Source organism: Pteropus vampyrus, unplaced genomic scaffold (genome assembly GCF_000151845.1).
Source record: "Pteropus vampyrus isolate Shadow unplaced genomic scaffold, Pvam_2.0 Scaffold58, whole genome shotgun sequence".
Taxonomy (NCBI): Eukaryota; Metazoa; Chordata; class Mammalia; order Chiroptera; family Pteropodidae; genus Pteropus; species Pteropus vampyrus.
The window spans coordinates 342,826-360,822 of NW_011888839.1; the positions used below are offsets into that span (position 1 = coordinate 342,826).

The 17,997-nt window shown below is 42.3% G+C and overlaps 1 protein-coding gene across 1 annotated transcript in view; it reads left to right on the forward strand.

Annotated features, from left to right (window-relative positions):
• The first annotated feature begins 316 nt into the window (after positions 1-316).
• Positions 317-17,997, forward strand: part of SCML4 (Scm polycomb group protein like 4) — a 92,899-nt gene continuing 75,218 nt past the window's right edge. The window contains exon 1 of the mRNA XM_011360690.1: positions 317-475. The gene's annotated coding sequence lies outside the window, so the exon portion shown is untranslated. The remainder of the gene's footprint in view (positions 476-17,997) is intronic.

A 17,997-nucleotide genomic window follows, 5' to 3' on the forward strand; every position in this document is an offset into this window, starting at 1 on the left:
ACAAGGACGTAACTACCAAAGAAGCACAAGTATCATTACCTTGCAGCTCATGTCGGCAAAAAGCTACACTGCACATTTCTCTTAGTTGGGCTGCTCAGAGGAAGGAAACATGAAACACACACACTCACACACACACACGCCTCGTTTTCTGCATGTAAAATGTGTGTGTTCTTTAAAAGCCAGTGGTTGGCTGGTTTTCCGGACATGATGTGGTTGAAGCTGTCATCGTAATGGAAATTCATTGCTGTAGCTATGGTAAATCGAGTTTTCTGCCTGTGCTGAATGCATTAGTCTAATGAGATGTTTGCAGCCGGAGAGCAGGGCTGCTGGAGACTAACTGTGAGCTACTAACACACGGGTGGAAGATTAGTTTTTGCAATACTCGGTTTGCATGCACTGAAAGTCTTCTGTCTTCTGAGTCAACATTCCCGGCCTGGTAAAGAACCTGATCAGGGCTCTGGTGAACAAGCCGTAGGTAAGGGAGATACACAATCGGAGGGTGTGCTGTTGACATGGGATCCTTCTTTTTCTGTCAGCCTGACAGGTTACCTGTTTCAGTTTTTCTGGGTTGCATGCCTACCTCTGTGGTAATGCCTGAGTGTCCTGCACTAAAACCACTGAGGCCGGCAGGTAAACTTTCATTTCTTCTACTCAAAATACAATGGTTGATTTCTTAATTATAGCTCAGAGGAGATGTAGTATAGAATTATATAGTCGATAAATTTTGGGTATGGACATATTCATTACTCTTTAAGTCTGTATTTAAATATGTAGAAAGTTGTTTTTCCCCAAACGTTAACTCAAATAACTAGTTAGCTTTTTTTTTATGATGATGAGTTTGCTTCGTTTTGTTTGTTTTTGAATTTAAAAAAATGTTAGCATGTCTTGGAATAAAAGTATTTACTTAAATTTAATTTTTAAAATTCATGTGCTGTGAACACGCAAGAGCGGTTTTTTAAATTGAATTTTATTTGTTTCGTATACCAGATGAAATATTTTATGTGTCTTTGTGCTGTTTTTCACTAATTTACCAGGATAGATGAGAATACCATTTATTGCTATTGCTGGTGCTAGTTAAGTTGGGGAAAAAAAAAACAGGTAACCATTACGTGTCAGGAGCAGTTTTCCCAAATTCAAATATACAGTCACCTCCTTTCCAGGGGGGCATCGTGTGACTTGAACCCGCTTCTACATGTCCGTCCTGGTGACACAAGGCTTTCTCTTGAGGTTGACTGCTGTGCAGGACAGGACAGTAGATGTGGGTGAGGTGCCAGCTTCATTAAGTCATTTGACTGATAGTAGAGGTGTTTGGTCAAAGCTCTTTGCACAATCTGTAATAATAAACAAGAGGCAGCTCGTAGTGTTGTCTCCAGATTCTATGACAGTACTCAAGAGGGTTAGACAATCAGTAGCTCTCTGAGAAAGTGGTTTTTTGGTTGGTCTCAGATGTTGTGGTATTGGGGAAAGAAATCCAGATGCTTCCGAATCAAGATATTTGTTGTATACTCTTTTTTTCTCCTTTTCAAACAGAGGAACCATTTTTAAAGAGTGAGAGACATAGTTGCTTTTTTTCCTCGAGATTTTTTTCTTTTTAAATAAAACAGAATATTTGGAGTGAAAGCATAAAAATAACTGTGAAGGAATTTACATTGTGGTAAAGTAAGCTATCTGGGGGCACGATATCTGCATGGAGCATTTTTTGTGTTGCTTGGTAGAATTAGCCTGAAAAAAATGAGGCGGGTATTTGAGTAAAAACAGCTGGGTGAAGATTACCTAGAAAAACAGTAGTAAACTCAAATAAAATGTTAATGTAGAGCCTTCAGTTTTAGGGAAGTTGCTTGGTGGTTCAAAATCTTTACCTTTTAAACATATTTGTGACAGATATTTTTTTAAAATATGAATGCGTTTTCTTTAGTTCTTTAAATTGTGTATGTGGAAGGACTCTAATATTTTGGTAGATTTATCCATCTGCTTGTTTTGTGAAATTATAAGAAAAATGCAAATCCCACGACAACCTAGTTCTTTTATGTTTAACATGTTTACATTTCTTTCCTGCACCACCAAAATTACTTTTATTTTGCTGCAGAAAGGGGGAAAAAAAAGTAAATGAACGATAATAAAAATAAAAGAAAACAATAAGAGAAAGCGGAGTAAATTGGTTTCGGTCATTTATTTTCTTTTGGTGGTGTGTTTTCAAGGCAAGTGAAACCAGTAGAAGCAGTTTCACTTTCTGGTTCTTGGCTCCTGGGGGCGAGGGTCGTAGGGTTCTCCTCCAGCAGCAGGTAAGACAAGCAGACCAGCTGCTGGAAAGAAAACAAGCCAACACAAGGACTCTTGCCCTGCTCTAAGAACTTTTATATTGAAAATTCAAAAAAAGTAATGACTTTTTAAAATGTTAGATAATATTTGTTCATTATAAAAATTCAAATAATACCCCAAAATACACAGGTTGAATTTAAAAAAAAAATTTTTTTTTAACTTTAATATGAAAATCAGATTGCATTAAACCTCTCTCTTAAAGCGGTGGCTTTTATTTTTTTAATCTCAGTTTTGGATCTCAAATACTTCAACAAGTTCAAACATCACTGAAGTTCCCCTAAATCAAAACAAGGAATGCTCAGAGAGAACCTTTACACACATTTGGAGAGTTAGATTTTAGAGTGTTCTGCAGGCTGTTTACAGCCCATACTCTCGTCCCTTATGACCCGTTACAGTCAGCATCGGGGTCCAGACAGAGGTGGGGGCGGGAGCTCGGGACTCGCTCCCAGGGACCTCGGGGCAGAGCTCCGCGGGATGCTCTTGCTCCCCAGACTGCACCCCTGGAAGCCTCGACATCACACTGACGCCAGGTGGCTGCGGAGGGCTTACCGCAGTCCACGCGTCCGGAGGAAACAGGAGGCGACACTGTCCCTTGTTGGGCTGGGGGCTTCAGATTCCAAGCACCTCCAGTTTCATCCCGTTCCGTTTCTCTTCGCCCCGAGCCTTCTGCTTTTATTCGGGGATATTGTGTGGGAGAGAAGGGAAAGGATACGAGGAAAGACTCTCTTCCCATCTAATTATCAAAGAACATAAAATTCGGTCTAACATTTTGGAGAGAAAGTTTGTGAAAGCTGTCTCTTTCGGTGTGAGCACACGTGCTTCTTAATTTTGGTGGGCAAATGTGGCATTTCTAGGAGGGAGCTTTGATTAAATGCCTCCTTTGGACATCTTACTTTTTTAATCCTGCGATCTCCCAAAAGACTAGTTTGAGATCGACATGTTTTTAATACTTTTTGTTCCCTTCAAAGGCAGACAGGTGAGGAGAGACTGGGAATTAAAAACGGCCCCTGGGAGAAAATTTAGATGATTTGGTACATACATAATGTAACAGAAGCCACCACTGTGTCTAGTAAATTACTCTAAATTTTAATTAATGAGTCACAAAAGCCACACCATGAGCTTTAAAAAATTACCCCTTTATCAATAAGATGATAATTAACTTTGGAATTAGCAATTCTCTCAGCCCCGGGCAGCCTAGTAAGTTGTCTGGAATGCTGCCAATTTTTAACAATTGGTCTTTTGGCAAACGTACTGGATTTTAATTCAAACATCTATTGTGACATTTTCCAACGTGGTTCAAAGACCGTTTGAATCGCCCAAATCATGGTAGAATTTCTGAGATTGAAAGAGTGGCTCGGAATGTTTGGATTTCATTAGAATCTGTTGCTTTCTTTCTTCATTTCATTTTCTACCTCCCCCCGCCCCAAACGCACACAACCTCTGCATCTGCAAGAGCACCACTCTCTAGTCTCTGTTATAAATCTCTGCTAGAATCTGTTATAAATCGCTGTGGCGGATCCTGCGTTTGTTGGTACGCGTATACCTAGTTCGAGTGCTTTGGCTGCAAGCCCACGAGGTTCTAAGTGTTTTTCATTGTTGTTACATTCATCTCCATTTCAGATCTGGCAAAGGTTTGTTCCTTAATATTTCTGCAAACTCTCACCGCCATTTGTCAGATGCCAAGATTTAGATTGAGACTCGAAGCAGAGGAACTGCAGGCAGAAGGGCCATTTTGGAAATGCTTAAGACTGTTTGAAATTTGACTATTCAGTCTTACATATATTAATGTCTGAAGAGAAACAGGAATATTGGACATTTCAGAGCAGCCTGCTCCACAATGAATCCAGTCTCTCTCTCTCTCTCTCTCTCACGCGCGCACACACACACACACACACACACACACACACACACCAGTGCTGCCTGTCACTGGTTGGTGGCTTTCAGGGCAGCCTTTTGAGGGATACTGCTATTTGGCCACAGCAGCTGGAAAGCAAGTGGTGATGGGTGCAAATCACTCCTTCAGAGGACGGACCTCTCTATCCTCCTTCTGGGTTTTCAAACATTAGCAATGGTGGGCTCCTGCTTCTCTCAGCCAAGAGACCTGGCTAGGGCACGATGATGGCGACGAAGCTTCCTGCTGAGTTAAACTGGTAGTTGTGACATAATCAAGAGCATCCCTGCTTTCAGGAGAATGGAATGGAGATGAGCAGCAAGCAGGATTTGTGCATTCTGGAGTAAATAAAAATTTTTCATCAGAAGAGGCACTTTGCCACCATTGAGGAAATAAAACACCTTTTGCTTCTTGCATTGCTTATTTCATGGACTACTATTTTAGGATAGAAAGGGATTTATTACCCAGTGGCAGCTCTCACTTTGTGTTAAGCTGAAAAGTCATTCCACTGAGTCTATGTGACACCTTAGAGTAATGGGAATATTCGAGATCCACCTCGTGGGTTTCCCCGGGATCACTGCTGTTACTGTTTGACCGGTTGTATTTTACAGAGAATCTGGTGGCACGAAACCATATAAACTTCTCTTTACACTCTCACCACCTCAGACATGTTCTAACTAAATTTTTGTTTGTGGGGAGGCAGATGTGCATTTCCTTTTAAACAGCCGCATTTACTGATCAGATAAATGGAACTTGGTCCCGGTATTGCTAATTTCCAAGAATGAGTGCACACTCCTGCAGCCAGGCTGTGCCAGCCCTTTGAGGAAGGAACTGGGCTGACGAGTGGCGGCCTTACTTTCTCCATAAGGCATATGATACCGAAGTACAGGAGTGGAATTGCTGTTATGAGAAAATGTGCCAGGGAAAAATAGTGCCAACACTGTGCTTTGAATAGTCAGCTCCATGATGGTGACTCAACTTTTGGGAGTTGAGTATTTGGTAACAAAAGACTTTGCCCTTTTTATTTTTCTGTGGTGATTATTATAGAGAAAAAGCCCTTATTCTTTCAAAACAGAAACATATGGCTTGAAAGTAATTCTAAAGAAATATGCAGCCTTTCATGAACATGAGCATTAAACTTGGGAACAAATGCTGAACTGGGCAGAGCAAAGATTTACCCTGTTTGGGTCCCAGTCCAACCAAGGGAAACTGGCAAATTCTAAATAAAGAGGTGCTGGGATAAAACTCAGAGGGGAAGCCTATTCTATCCCCCCTTCCAATGGACTTGACCATCATTTTCCCCAAATTATACCCTGGTGCAGTTCGGAAGCGATTCAGTAATAGCTAACAGTAGCATACAACTGTCATCTTACAGACATTATAGGTCTTTTTCTTTTGGATTGATGGAAAGATTTTCAGTTTTCTCTTTTGCATTTGTCCACAAGTCATCCTAGAACATCATTGTTCTGATGAAAGAACCAGGGTCAAAAGTCAAGGCGTGAGCTTTTCCCGGGTATCCAGAGCTGGACTGTCTCACCAGACCGAGGTTCACACTCACAGTAGCCATGTCTGAGGATCTGCCTTGGGTGCAGCCATGGAGCCAGTCTAGGGCTGGCCTCAGGGTTTTAATCCTGTTTTGACAGGCATCTGTGGCCTTGGTGAATGAGGAAAGGAAGAACTGAAGGAAAACACAAAGTGAAAGCCAACTCCATACTTTCTTACTTTTTGTTTGGGGGACAGGATTTGGAGGTCGTTTAACTTAAACAAGTCCTTTGGGCCTAATATTTCCAAACTGTGACAAACCAATAGGAATCATTCTCATTCTTTATGGCTTTTCAAAACAGAGGCTGACTTCTTTCCTTCGCAGTCCTTTAAGGTTTAGTACACTCACTATTGGGAAATTATGGTGATGTCAGGGCTTAATTAAACAATTAGCTATTAAGATATGCTATTTATCCCAAAGATAATAACTCAAAAATGTCATTGGGTTTATAGATCAGTAAAGAATTCCACTATGGGACTAGATTTCTGTCATTATTCAGTCTTCAGAAACCTGTGGTCATTGGTTCATGCTGCTGCCATTGTTGCCTGTGCTGGGGAAGTTTGCCATGAGAGTTGGAGGTCAATCCAATCATCTGTACATTTCTCTTTATATTGGTAATTCTCCCTTTCAGATGCCAAAAGACGCTCAAGCATAGTTAATTATATCACTTTAACAGCTAATTTGAAAAAATGCTTCAAGTAGAAAGCTGTAGATAGCTTTACATTTTGGTGCACAAATTATGCACAAAACATAGGAACAGTGAAAAAAAAAAACCAACTAGTTCTTATGTCTGAAATCACCACCCACAGTCTGAAAATATGGCTCTCATTTTGAGTGTTTATAACATAATTAATACTAGGTACTTAACATAAATAATGACGACAAACTGTATGGTGGGGTTATGTTGGTGCCTGATGTGGAAATGGTTAATTGGTCCCACAGTGAGAAGCTGTACAATTGTGCGTTGCCTTAATGAGACCAGGTGAGTATAAACTCTCTCCAGGGAATTGAGTCAGAAACTCAAACTGGGGTGTGATATGTATGACAATGTGTAGGGGCCAATGATATGTGATGGTATAGAGAACTGGTCCTTTCTTTCTGTTGCCCTCCTTTTAAGTTAGAAGTTGTTTGTCATGAATCCAGCAAAAAATAAAGGAAATAAAAGTTCTCTGATAGCAGAGTAAGGAAAAAGAACATTCAGAGAACTCTGTGTCACACACGTTTTCGTGGAATCAACCCAAATCTCTGCTAAGGTCAAATCGGTGTAATGTCATAACTGAAGTGTAAAGAGGAATGAAGGCAAAGTAACTTATAATTACTTCTGAGAAATTGAGTTCTTACTAATTGGCTTGAGACCAGAGTAAGATGGAATAAACTAGAAGTATAATCATTAAAAAATATGTTTATGGGCACAGGTTAGGTCACTGTTTTTATGACTATATTTGACATATTCATGCCTGGAGAAAAAAAAATGTCCATGGGATCAAAGACCTAGCTGGTCCTTTTAGATTTTTCAAACAGCGGACAGTATGGGGTCACATGACGAAGTCAAGCAAACCAAGAACACCCTTTCGTTAAGATTTTCTGTATCCTCTTTGTGTACTTGGTAGATTGATTATCAGTTTCCAGGGGGTTTCTTTCTCATCCTTGAGAACATCGATTTAGGACAGGATAAGGAGAATTTACACCGGGACCGTGGAACCACTTAAGTCCCAGACCATTTTCCAGCAGCTCACCCCTCTATGGAAGCTGGAAGCTTAAAATACTAACCAAAATAATGAGCTTGAGGCAAAAACATTTAACATCTGAAGGGAAGAGATAAAAGCAAAAACCTATACTCTGAGAAGTGGTCTCTAAATAAGACCTAGATTCTTAGATAGAATGGGTTTTGAAGGCTCTCTCCCAGGGCAAGCCTCAAACTCGTCCCCAGTGTCTTTGGAGAATGCAGATAGAACAGCCTCCATTCTCAAAAGGCTGCCCCTTCCATTGCTGGTGGCTCTAGCTGTCAGCTAGGGCATTTTTCCCTCCAGAACTGCCCCCAGCTTCCTCCTCCAGTAACTTCTTCTTCCTTCGAGAGTGACTTTTGCCCTCAGAGCTGCACAGAAAAAATGTGAATGGAGCCACATGGATTCCAAGTGGGAAAACCCAGTTTAATGGCTGTCACTGTGATCCTGGGCAAGTATTGTGGCCACTCTGGGCCTCCCTGAACCTCTCCTCCTCCCTGGGGATGGTATTCCTGTCAGTCTTCACTACGGAGGCCCAGTGCCTCGAATGTGGCAGGGGCTCAATAAATACTTGTTGAACGAGTAAATGAATGAGAATGTCAGCATGGGTGGAGGCAGCATGATGTTGTGCAAAGAGCATGTATACTCTTTGTTGTTACCTCTACTTTATTAGATCATAGGATATAATATTTCAGAATTTGTTGGGAAAGTTACTTGGGATAATCTATATAAAGTTAAAGGAAACAGTCTATGGAAAAGGGCTTTGTAAACTGTAAAGTGCTGTGTGAATGGTATTAAACACGTTCCCATTTATCGAGGAGCATATGCTCAGGGATGCTGAGGGAAGCACTAAACAGGATTTATCTTATTTGTCTGATTTAATCCACATAGGAAGTCAATATGAGAAGAGCTATTATTTATCTCCTTTTTACAGATAGGGAAACTGAGGCTTACGTTAATAGATTGTTGAGGGTCATGTGGCTGTATAAAGTCTGCTGAGTCTTTCCTTCAGTTTGGAAAAGCTGATGGGGCTTCTGTGTCTTTTCACCTGCAAGGGCTGAAGAGAAAGACTTCTTTCATGCCTCAGAGCCAGCTGTTCCTGCCTGGCCTCGCTGGGCTGGTCCTCGGTCTAGCAGGTTCCAGAAAGGAAATGATCCCCTGATGTTTCCACTTGGAAAGGCGTTTTTGATCCATAGCAAACTTCTTTTAAAGCAGTAGGCTCTTCGTCCTGTCAGACTCAACCCTCGTCTTTATTATAAATATTTTTTAACTCTCTGTTCACAATCCTGAAGTGACATTCATAGATAATATAACCTCCCCACACACCCATAATGTTAAGAAAATTCAGTGTAATGTCATAACTGAACTATAAAAAAGAACGAAGGCAAAGTAGTTTATGATCAATTCCAGGCAGGCACCCTGCTCTGGATGCCATACTGAAGTGATTAGGTGCTTGTCATTTGCTACCTCCAATGCAGCTGAAAACAGGCAAGTGGTATCGGTGACTGGAATAGCACAGGCTGGTGCTGTTGCCAGTGACATGATTTTCCAAAGAAACTCTTTGGAAAGAAACTCTTGGAATTCTGAACGAAACAGAGAACAGTCTTTCCTTGATTTATGTACCCAGTGCATTTCTGAAAAATAAAGTGTCTATTATAGCTAAGTAGAATTACATTATATTCATGCGTAAAATAAGTTAGTCCTAGGTTCTGAAAAACAAGGTTTTAATTTCCGTGACTAAATGGAGAGATAATGCTTCACGATGCAGGACAGCCCCGTGCACCAGCATCCCTGGTCTCTGCCCTCTAAGTGTAGTAATGCTCACCCTGCCCCCAGCAGTGTACCTGGCAAAACCATCTCCAACACATCACCTAACTGGCCCTCTGCAGGGGCGTTATCACCACCATCGGGTACCTGTGGATCAGAGCTTGCCAATCTGCATCGCATTCTCCCCTCCCTCCCCACACCTGATAAGTTATGTTTTAGGGAAAAGACGATGCTGTTTTGCCAGTTCCTTACATGATTACTAAGCAGAGCTATCTCAGATATCATGGCAGAAATTTGGGGGTAACTTTGAGATTCTGGGAAGATGCTTGCTAGTCAATTTCCACTAAAAACTGCTGCTTTAAGAAGACCCTTTCTATCATGTCTCAATCTGCTTCAGATTGTGCAGCTGTTTTTATCATAAATACCGTATTTTAAAAATACCTTTGTAAAATCCTCACTATTCCCTGGGTTTGCTTAAAAGGGTGAACACTTACTGGGGGTGATGATGGTACAGGCTTTGTACTAGGTATCTGCATGAGGGCCCTGGAATGTATCATTATTCTACTTTACAGACAAAAATCCCGAGATTCAGTGAGTTTAAGCGACTGGCTCGAGATCACCCAGTAAGTGGTGTAAGTGGTCTCAAAGCCAGGTGCGATTCACTCCAAACCTATGCCTTTGCTCCAGTGGAACCAGGCTCCTGCATTAGTTCTGGATACACCATACACTTTTACCTGTGAGGTGGAAATCCCATGTCTGAGGTCTTTCTCCTCAGTCAGTATATAAGAATGGGGTGAAGAAGTAAAGACGATTGCAGATTCTTTGACATTTCTCCATGGAGATGTGGGATCTAATCCCCCTCTCCTTGACTCTGGGTGTCCTAAGTGACTTGCTTGGCTCATAGGATGTGGCAGAAGTGACATTCCAGGGCTGACATAAGAAGCCTTGCAGCTCCACCCAGGATTCTTAGAATGCTTGCTCTTGGAGCTCTGAGCCACCACATAAGAAATGTGACTACCCTAAAGCTGCTATGTGAGAAGCCAAAGATCCATGGAGAATCCCTGGAAGATGAGATAACGGGGGAGGGTGGGAGGGGAGAGAAAGAGGCAGGAAACACAAAACCACTAGACGTGTGAGTAAAGAAACCGTCTTGGAAGTGGACCCTTCCATCCCAGCCTCCCTAGCGGATGCTCAGAGACAAACTGCCCAGTCCAGCCTTTCCTGAATTCCTGACCCACAAATGGTGAGACATAATAAGCCACTAAGTCTGGAATAGTTTGAAATATAGCAACCAGCAACTGGAACTGATAGTAAGGGCATTCTTTCTGTTGCACTGTGTTTTGTGGATTATTTTTCATGCCTGAGAGAGAAGGAATGTCCACCCGAAAAGGAAGGGGAAGAGTCACTTTAAAAAAATAGTTAATCTCCATTTGCTATGGACTGAAATGACAGACAGAAGTTTTGTTCCATATACAGTTACTGTCAGAAGTGCGTGTGTTTTCAGGAAGATTATTATTTTAATAGTGTGTATTTAATTTTACAGTAGTTTATATATATACATTTTTAACAAAAATACTTGATTTGAATTTATGAATGCAATATAAAGTTGCATTTAAAAATGTATTTATTTAAATAGGCCATTTAAAGATTTAGTGAGTATTAAGGAAATACAGTACAGGAAATGTATTAGGGTTCTCCAGAGAAACAAAATTGAAAGATAGATAGATAGATAGATAGATAGATAGATAGATAGATAGATAGATAGATAGATGATAGGGATTTGCTATAAAGAATTGGCTCACATGATTACAGAGGCTGAGAAATTCCAAGATCTGTAGTCAGCAAGCTGGAGACCCCAGGGAACCAATGGTGTAGTTTCAGTTCAAAGGCAGGCAGACTTGAGACTCAAGAAGAGCTGATATTTCAGTTCCAGTCTGAAGGCAGAAAAAAACTCATGTCCCAGCTTGAATGCCATCAAGCAGGATGAGTTCCCTTATACTCAAGCTTTTTGTTCTATTCAGGCCTTCAACTGATGAGGTCCACGCATATTTGGGAAGGCAATCTGCTTTACTCAGTCTACTGATTTAAATGTTAATCTCATCCAAAACACCATTATAGACACACTCAGAATAATGTTTGACCAAATATCTGGGCATTCCATGGTCCAGTCAAGTTGATACATAAAACTAACCATCATTGTAGGTGTCCATACATGACAAATATTGCAAATGTGGACCTAAGGATATGAAGTTTGGTAAGCACTCCTTTAAGCCCTAGGCCGTCCCTGACTCTGGTCCAAGGGTTGGTAGCTGAGATCATGGGTGGTATTGCTCAGTTCAAAGGGACTATGATGCTCCGAGTTCTTTCCATGATGCCTCCTGAGAAAATTATTCTTTGGCTTTCGAGCTGCTTTTAGAGAATGTCCCTGTTGGTGATGCTAATTCTTGGGAAATTTGAGCCACTCTTCGAATTTCCAGCTGCACTCTCGGGAGTGGCCATTTCCCAGCATCCCACAGCTGGCTGCCATGGTTCCTGTCAGTGCTTTGAATGGCCCACAGTTCTGCAGCTGCAGTTCAGGCACCCTGCTGGCTCCCACACAGGATCATATGTCACAACAAGCTTGGTCTTCTAATGAGAGAATGTCTGCCCTTGAAGTCAGGGTCGTTTGGACACCCTGTCTCATTGTTTAATGTTAAGTATGGCTCGTTTAATGTTAAGTATGGCTCAGTGGTGACAAAGAGCTCAGATGTGATGTATATAATATGATATCATAGGAGCTATGATTGGTCTATGTCTCATGGCCATGAAAACAGCTGGACATTTTCATGTCCCCCACTGGGCCCTGCTTGTTTGGATGACGGTGTGTGGCGCCATCAATTTTACTTGCCCACTATCCACTCTCTGTGAATTTGTGTCCAAACTGCCCCTAGAAGAAGGATAAAAATCATTAGAACAACAATTTTATCTGTGTGGCCTCTTTGACCTGAAGTGTCATTGCAAAACAGAAAGTCAGTGGTGGGCGCCTCACCGGGACTGAAGGAGACACAACGTTTTCTTTGGTGGACGGCTTCTGATTTGGGGAGCCTACACCAAGTGCTGCAAATCATCACGACCAATTATTCCCTACCCTTGTCTTCAGCTGTCTGAGAGAGAGATGGAAGCCTCCACCGTGTATCAAGATGAGTTCACTGTAGGACTATAGAGGACGAGGGGCACGTTGATTCAGAAGTTATACGAGGAACAACAAGAAGCACAAAATGCAATAAAGAAAACAAGCACGTTCACAAAAACAAGCTGTATTATTTTGATTACATATTTATAGGATAAAAACAGCAGCGATCTGTATCTGTAATTGTTTGCTAGCGGTGCCATAATAAAATACTAGAGGTATTTAAACTGGGTAGCTTAAATAGTAGAAATTTATTTTCTAACAGTTCTGGAGCCTAGAAGTCCAAGATCAAGGTGTCAGCGATTTGTTTTTTCTTGAGACCTCTCTCTTTGGTTTGTAAGTGGTTACATTGCTATGTCTGCACACGGTCTTTCTTCTGTGTGCTTGCATCCCTGGTGTCTCTCCCTCTTCTTATAAGGACACCAGTCCTATTGGATCAGGGCCTCGCTCTTATGACCTCATTTAACCTTAACTGCCTCTTTAAAGGTTCTATCTCCAAATACATTGGGGGTTAAGCCTTCAACATATGAATTTGGGGTTCACGAAGCAGTGCACAACAGTGTTTATTTTAAAATTTCATCTGATAGCTTGCATATATTTTCCCTGTAAACTATCGATGGTAAATGGGCTATCATTTATAATGTTCTCTGATGACTTAGCAAACATCTATATTTCTTTGAATTTTAGGTAGGTCACATTTCTGCTGTAGCCACTCCAGATGGCCAGGGGATGTACTTTACAAAGGTTCCGACCCTCCTCTTAGGATAGAGGAGGTTGTCTGAGGTCTCCAAATTCTTTTAAAATGGCAACTAGAATCTTCTCCTACCTCCTCCTCCCCTAGAAGTGCAAGTTCACAAAACCCATAAAATGATGAAACTCACCAAGGAGGGTTGTACTGATAAGAGTCTAGACCCCAGAGCTTAGGCTTGCTGACACGGCTCCCACTGTACATTCTACCTGTCCCAGTGGGACATAAGACAGTGGCGAGGAGACACTTTGTGCACCAATTGGGAGGGGGAGTCTTGAGGATACAGATTCTGTTTGAATGAAAATGTTAATTTTACTTGCATCCCTTTAATTAGATTTGTTGAATTTTTCAATCTGGGATTTCCCTCTAATTCTTGAGAGATTAATCTGTTAAAATGAATAATAGTTATTGTGGCCTGAATTTTAAAATTGATGTTCAAATGTATTGCATTGCTTCCCCATGAGGTGTTTCACAAACTTCATTGCAAGGAGACGTTAAATGTCTTGCTTCAGGATCAATGACAGTAACAGGATTAGGACAAAAACCTTGCCTTCTTGAATCTTAGGCCAGAACCATTGTCAGCTGGCCCATAAAGTTTTCCTAGAATCCTCAATTTGAGGATGAGAGATATGTGATGCTTGAGCATGGAGAAGTTCGAAAATACATTGTTTACCACGTGTAACTCAAACACTCTCCTTACTCATGTTGGATGATATGAATTGAATTTGACTCTGGCCTGTCACAGTTTTAATTGACATGCCAAGAATTGAGAGAAAGCACCAGGAGAGCTGCTTAGGCTCTTTAATGGTGTTCCCGGGGGCTTTGTTGGTGTCCTTCTTTATCCACATACCACCCAGTCTCCTGACTAAAGATTTCCAGTGAATTCTGGGCCCTGATATGACAGGCAGTGTGGAGAAGACCATATTGAGAAGAGCGAGAGTGAGTGCCCTTGGCTTTGGGCTCCTCACCTGATAGTGATGGCATCAAGATTGTCGTGTAAGCCTTCAGGACAGAGGCCGATGCCCAAAGTGGCTAGCACCAGGGCTTGGCCTTATTAGCCCAGAAATGGCCTCTGCTTGTTATCCCCTGATCACGTGAGCCTGGGGCCCGGCATAGGGAGGTGCTCCTCATGTTTTCTGGGAGGATTAAGGATATATGGACAGACAGGGGGATGGGTGATCACGTGAGAGAGTTCTGCACTCAAAGACTTTTTTGGCTGGCTCCTGGGTTCCAGGTTGGAATTTCAAGTTTTAACGGACATCTCCACTACACGTTCCACAGGCATCCTACGCTCAACATTTCCAAAACCAGACTCATCGTTAACCCCCTTCCCCACATTTTTTCTTCTCCTTTATTCTGTCTTCATAAAAGCTGCCACTGCTTCCTCAGCTATATAAAATGATAGTTTCAGAAACTCAAACTTTCCTTCCATTTCAAACTGGAAACCAAGTGCTAATTGATGCTACTTCCAAAAGAGTTTCCTGCACTCCTCCGTTTCTCCCTCCACCTCTCTGCTGCCCTTGCTCAGGCTCTTCTTAGCACCCTTCACTTGGGCCATGGCCATGGCCTTCAGCCCTGCCTCTCGGCCCAGAGTTTCCTCCCTTCACCCACCTCATGCGCTGCGCCAAGGTCACCTTTGTAAGACGCAGATCCACTGTAGTCACTTAATTGCTTAAATATCTCAGGACGATTCTATTGCTTACATCAGTGATTGCCAAATGTTTGGACGGTATTCTCCATTATAAATAATTCCTTGAGTGCACATCTCATATACGTATATTCATAGATTATATACATACGACTATATTATTGCATTATACATATTATAAAACATATGCAAAAATAGAAATGAATAAGGTCACATGAGCCTTTTGCCCTCCTCCATACATTCTCAAAGCCTCTGTGGCTTTTCACTTTGTACTTTCGTTTCCTGAAATTCTCTTCCCTCAGTTCTCCAGGTGATGACATTTTGTGTGTCCTTGAAGACATCGCTTACGCGTCCTCCCCTTATCCTGATTCTCCATACAGACTTTCTCTGCGTCCCCTCTTTCTATGGTATGTAGATCTTTAACCTTCTCTTGTTGCATAACTTGAGAATATTTTGGGCAAAGACGAAGAAGGAAGGTTTCAGGATGTACGTCAGATTGACATATAGAACAAAATTGTAATACTAACATCTTTCTTTCCTTGTCAAACATTCCAAAGAAGTGTTTTTTTTGTTTTGTTTCTTTTTTTTTCCCTCATTCAATTTTTCTATTACTAAGGGTAAAATAAATCTCCTGCAGATAAGTATGGAGGAGGCAGGCAGTCTGACAGACACAAAGAGGGAGGGGAGTGATTGAGGGGGACTGCAAAAGTAAACTTAATTCTGGTATCAAGCAATTAGGCTAATGTAATTTAGAAAAACGTCATGGGTGAAGTTTGTGTTTGTTTTCCCAGACTGTAATTAATTCATGGAAATGCCGTAGGTTGTTACATTTTAGTCAACGGATAATAGAACTGCTCTTTGAAATGAAAGCAGTGGCAACAACCTAGTCATTTTACAGTAGCATGAATGGAAGATAATTACAGTTTGAGAGAACGTTGTCTCCATCCAGAGCGAAAGCTTGTCTTGGGTGGGGGTGGGGGTGGGGTTGCTTTGAGCACAAATAGCAAAGTTTACGTGTGCCTCGGGGAGATGGTTAAGCGTTTTCCTCGTATAGCCAAGGAGAGAGCTTAACTCATTTTTTTAGATATTCCAACCAGGGTCCTATAGGGAATTGTGATAATAAATATGACAATAACATTGTAATGAAACAAGAAGGGCTGACGCAGTGTTTTCTTAATTTGTGTTTAGCATTAGCAGGGAGCTTTGCAACCCCTGGGCAGTGGAACAGGAGCATATTGGTTTGACTGTAGGCATTTTAATTACAGGACCTGGGGATATCTCTGTGCTGTGGCAGCCGAGTGAGACCTGGTCCCACAAAGCTTACCCAAGGCATGCTTTCCTCCTGGCCCTCAGCAGCCATTAAACAGTCTTACTGGAGGCAGGGGGCTGGGAGTGGGGAGGAAAAAGTTCCTTGGAAGAGGAGGACTCCTGGTGGGCTGGTGTCCAACACCAATTAGCTACTCTGGCTGTCAGCACTCAGAGCCCTTGTTTTAACAAAGTGGTGGCAAACACTGACAGAAATGGCTTAACCCCAAGATGGATCCCAAAGCATTTTTAAAAGGCTCTTTTTACCCTTATTACCTTTTCATAATTTGGCTTAAATACAATGCAGGAATAAAGACATTGTAAATCAAAAGCTGTTAGCACGCATGGCCCCTGAAATTTATGGGTATTAAGTAGAAAAAGCTTAGAAACATTTCACCAAATAATTTTCCAGTCCCCTAAGACACATTTCAATTTCCCTCTCTTTCCTCCCCATTGCTAATGAACATTTGCTGGCTGCCAGCTACTTATTGAACAGGAGCACCTGAGCCCCAGGGTGAGGGGAGCCAACTTTTGCCATTGGACAGGCTGATTGATTCTTATGGGGTGAAAAGCTCTGCCCAGCTACCAGCACCGTATGGACAAAGAGCCAGGAACCAAGAGAAAGATGTGGCCACTGCCCTCAAGTCAGTGATGTAGCCTTGAGAATGACAGTCTGTTTGCACCGAGCCTCCATCCCTACTTCTTTCACCTTTAGCCTGAGGTTGGAGGGTGCGGAGCTTCAGTGGCAGGTGGTGGGACTAACTGTAGGTAAGGGACTCACTGCTGGGCCAGGATGGGGACAAAATACTCAAAGGCAGCCACTTTCGTGATGGTTCAGGGAAGCAAGTGCTGGCTTTGGGAACCCAGTCTTGGAAGACAAGGTGCAGAGCAGTGGGCCCTTTAGAGGCCAGCACTAAGGAGTGGAACCACCCAGTTTATGCCCTGGATGGTGGTTATTGGGTCTCATTATGTTTGTGGAGAAGCAGAAACCAATTGGTGGTATTACTTTCATTTGTTAGTGAACTTGACAAATAATTATTGAACACCTCTGATGGGCTAATGGATGAGGAACATGGAATAACTTACTCTAGCCAGGCAAAGTCAGGCAAGTGTCCACAAGGTCCAGAAGTGGGTCTCCTGCCCTTTGAAGATCACTTCCAGGAAACCCCGCTGCCCTTCTCCCACCCAGAGCTTCTTCTCAGAGGGCCATTCAGGTCTGTATTAGTCCTCTGCTCCCTCGTGTTGGGGTTTAACTCTGTGTGTGCATGTGTGTGCGTCCATGTGTGTGTGTGTGTCTTCTCCTGATTTAGGGCAAACTCTGAGGGCAGCTGCTCCCTTGTACATGAGGCTCTGTGGTACAGCATCGGTGTCCAGGCAGCACAAGGTTTAAATCCCAGCCTTGCCACTGCCTAGGTGGCAAAATCACCTCTTTTCATCTCTCTGAGCCTCAGCTTTCCCACTGTTAAAATGCAGACAATAACACCTACAGCACAGGTTGCTATGAGGAGCAAATGAGCTAAGATGTGCCCAACGCTTTGTCTATTGCCTGGCCCACAGGGAGTACGCAATAAATTGAAGCTATTCAGGTTCTATCATTTAGCACGTGGATTGTCGACTGAGCTCCTGCTCGTCTATGAGGAACAAAATCTCTTTTCGATTGTCTTTCCTTCTTGAGTTGAGAAGGGGCCCTCTAAGTTAAAAGTTGTCTGGGGAAAGTAGAGAAGATAGTAGGGACAGCACCCTCTGTGGTGTCACCTGGCCCTGGGGTAAAATATCCTATTTTATTCAACAAGGGAAAAAAAGAGAGAAAGGGAAGGGCATTTCTTTAGACGTTCTTCAGAGGCTGATGGAGAATATAGAGATCTAGACCTCCCAACTGTGGC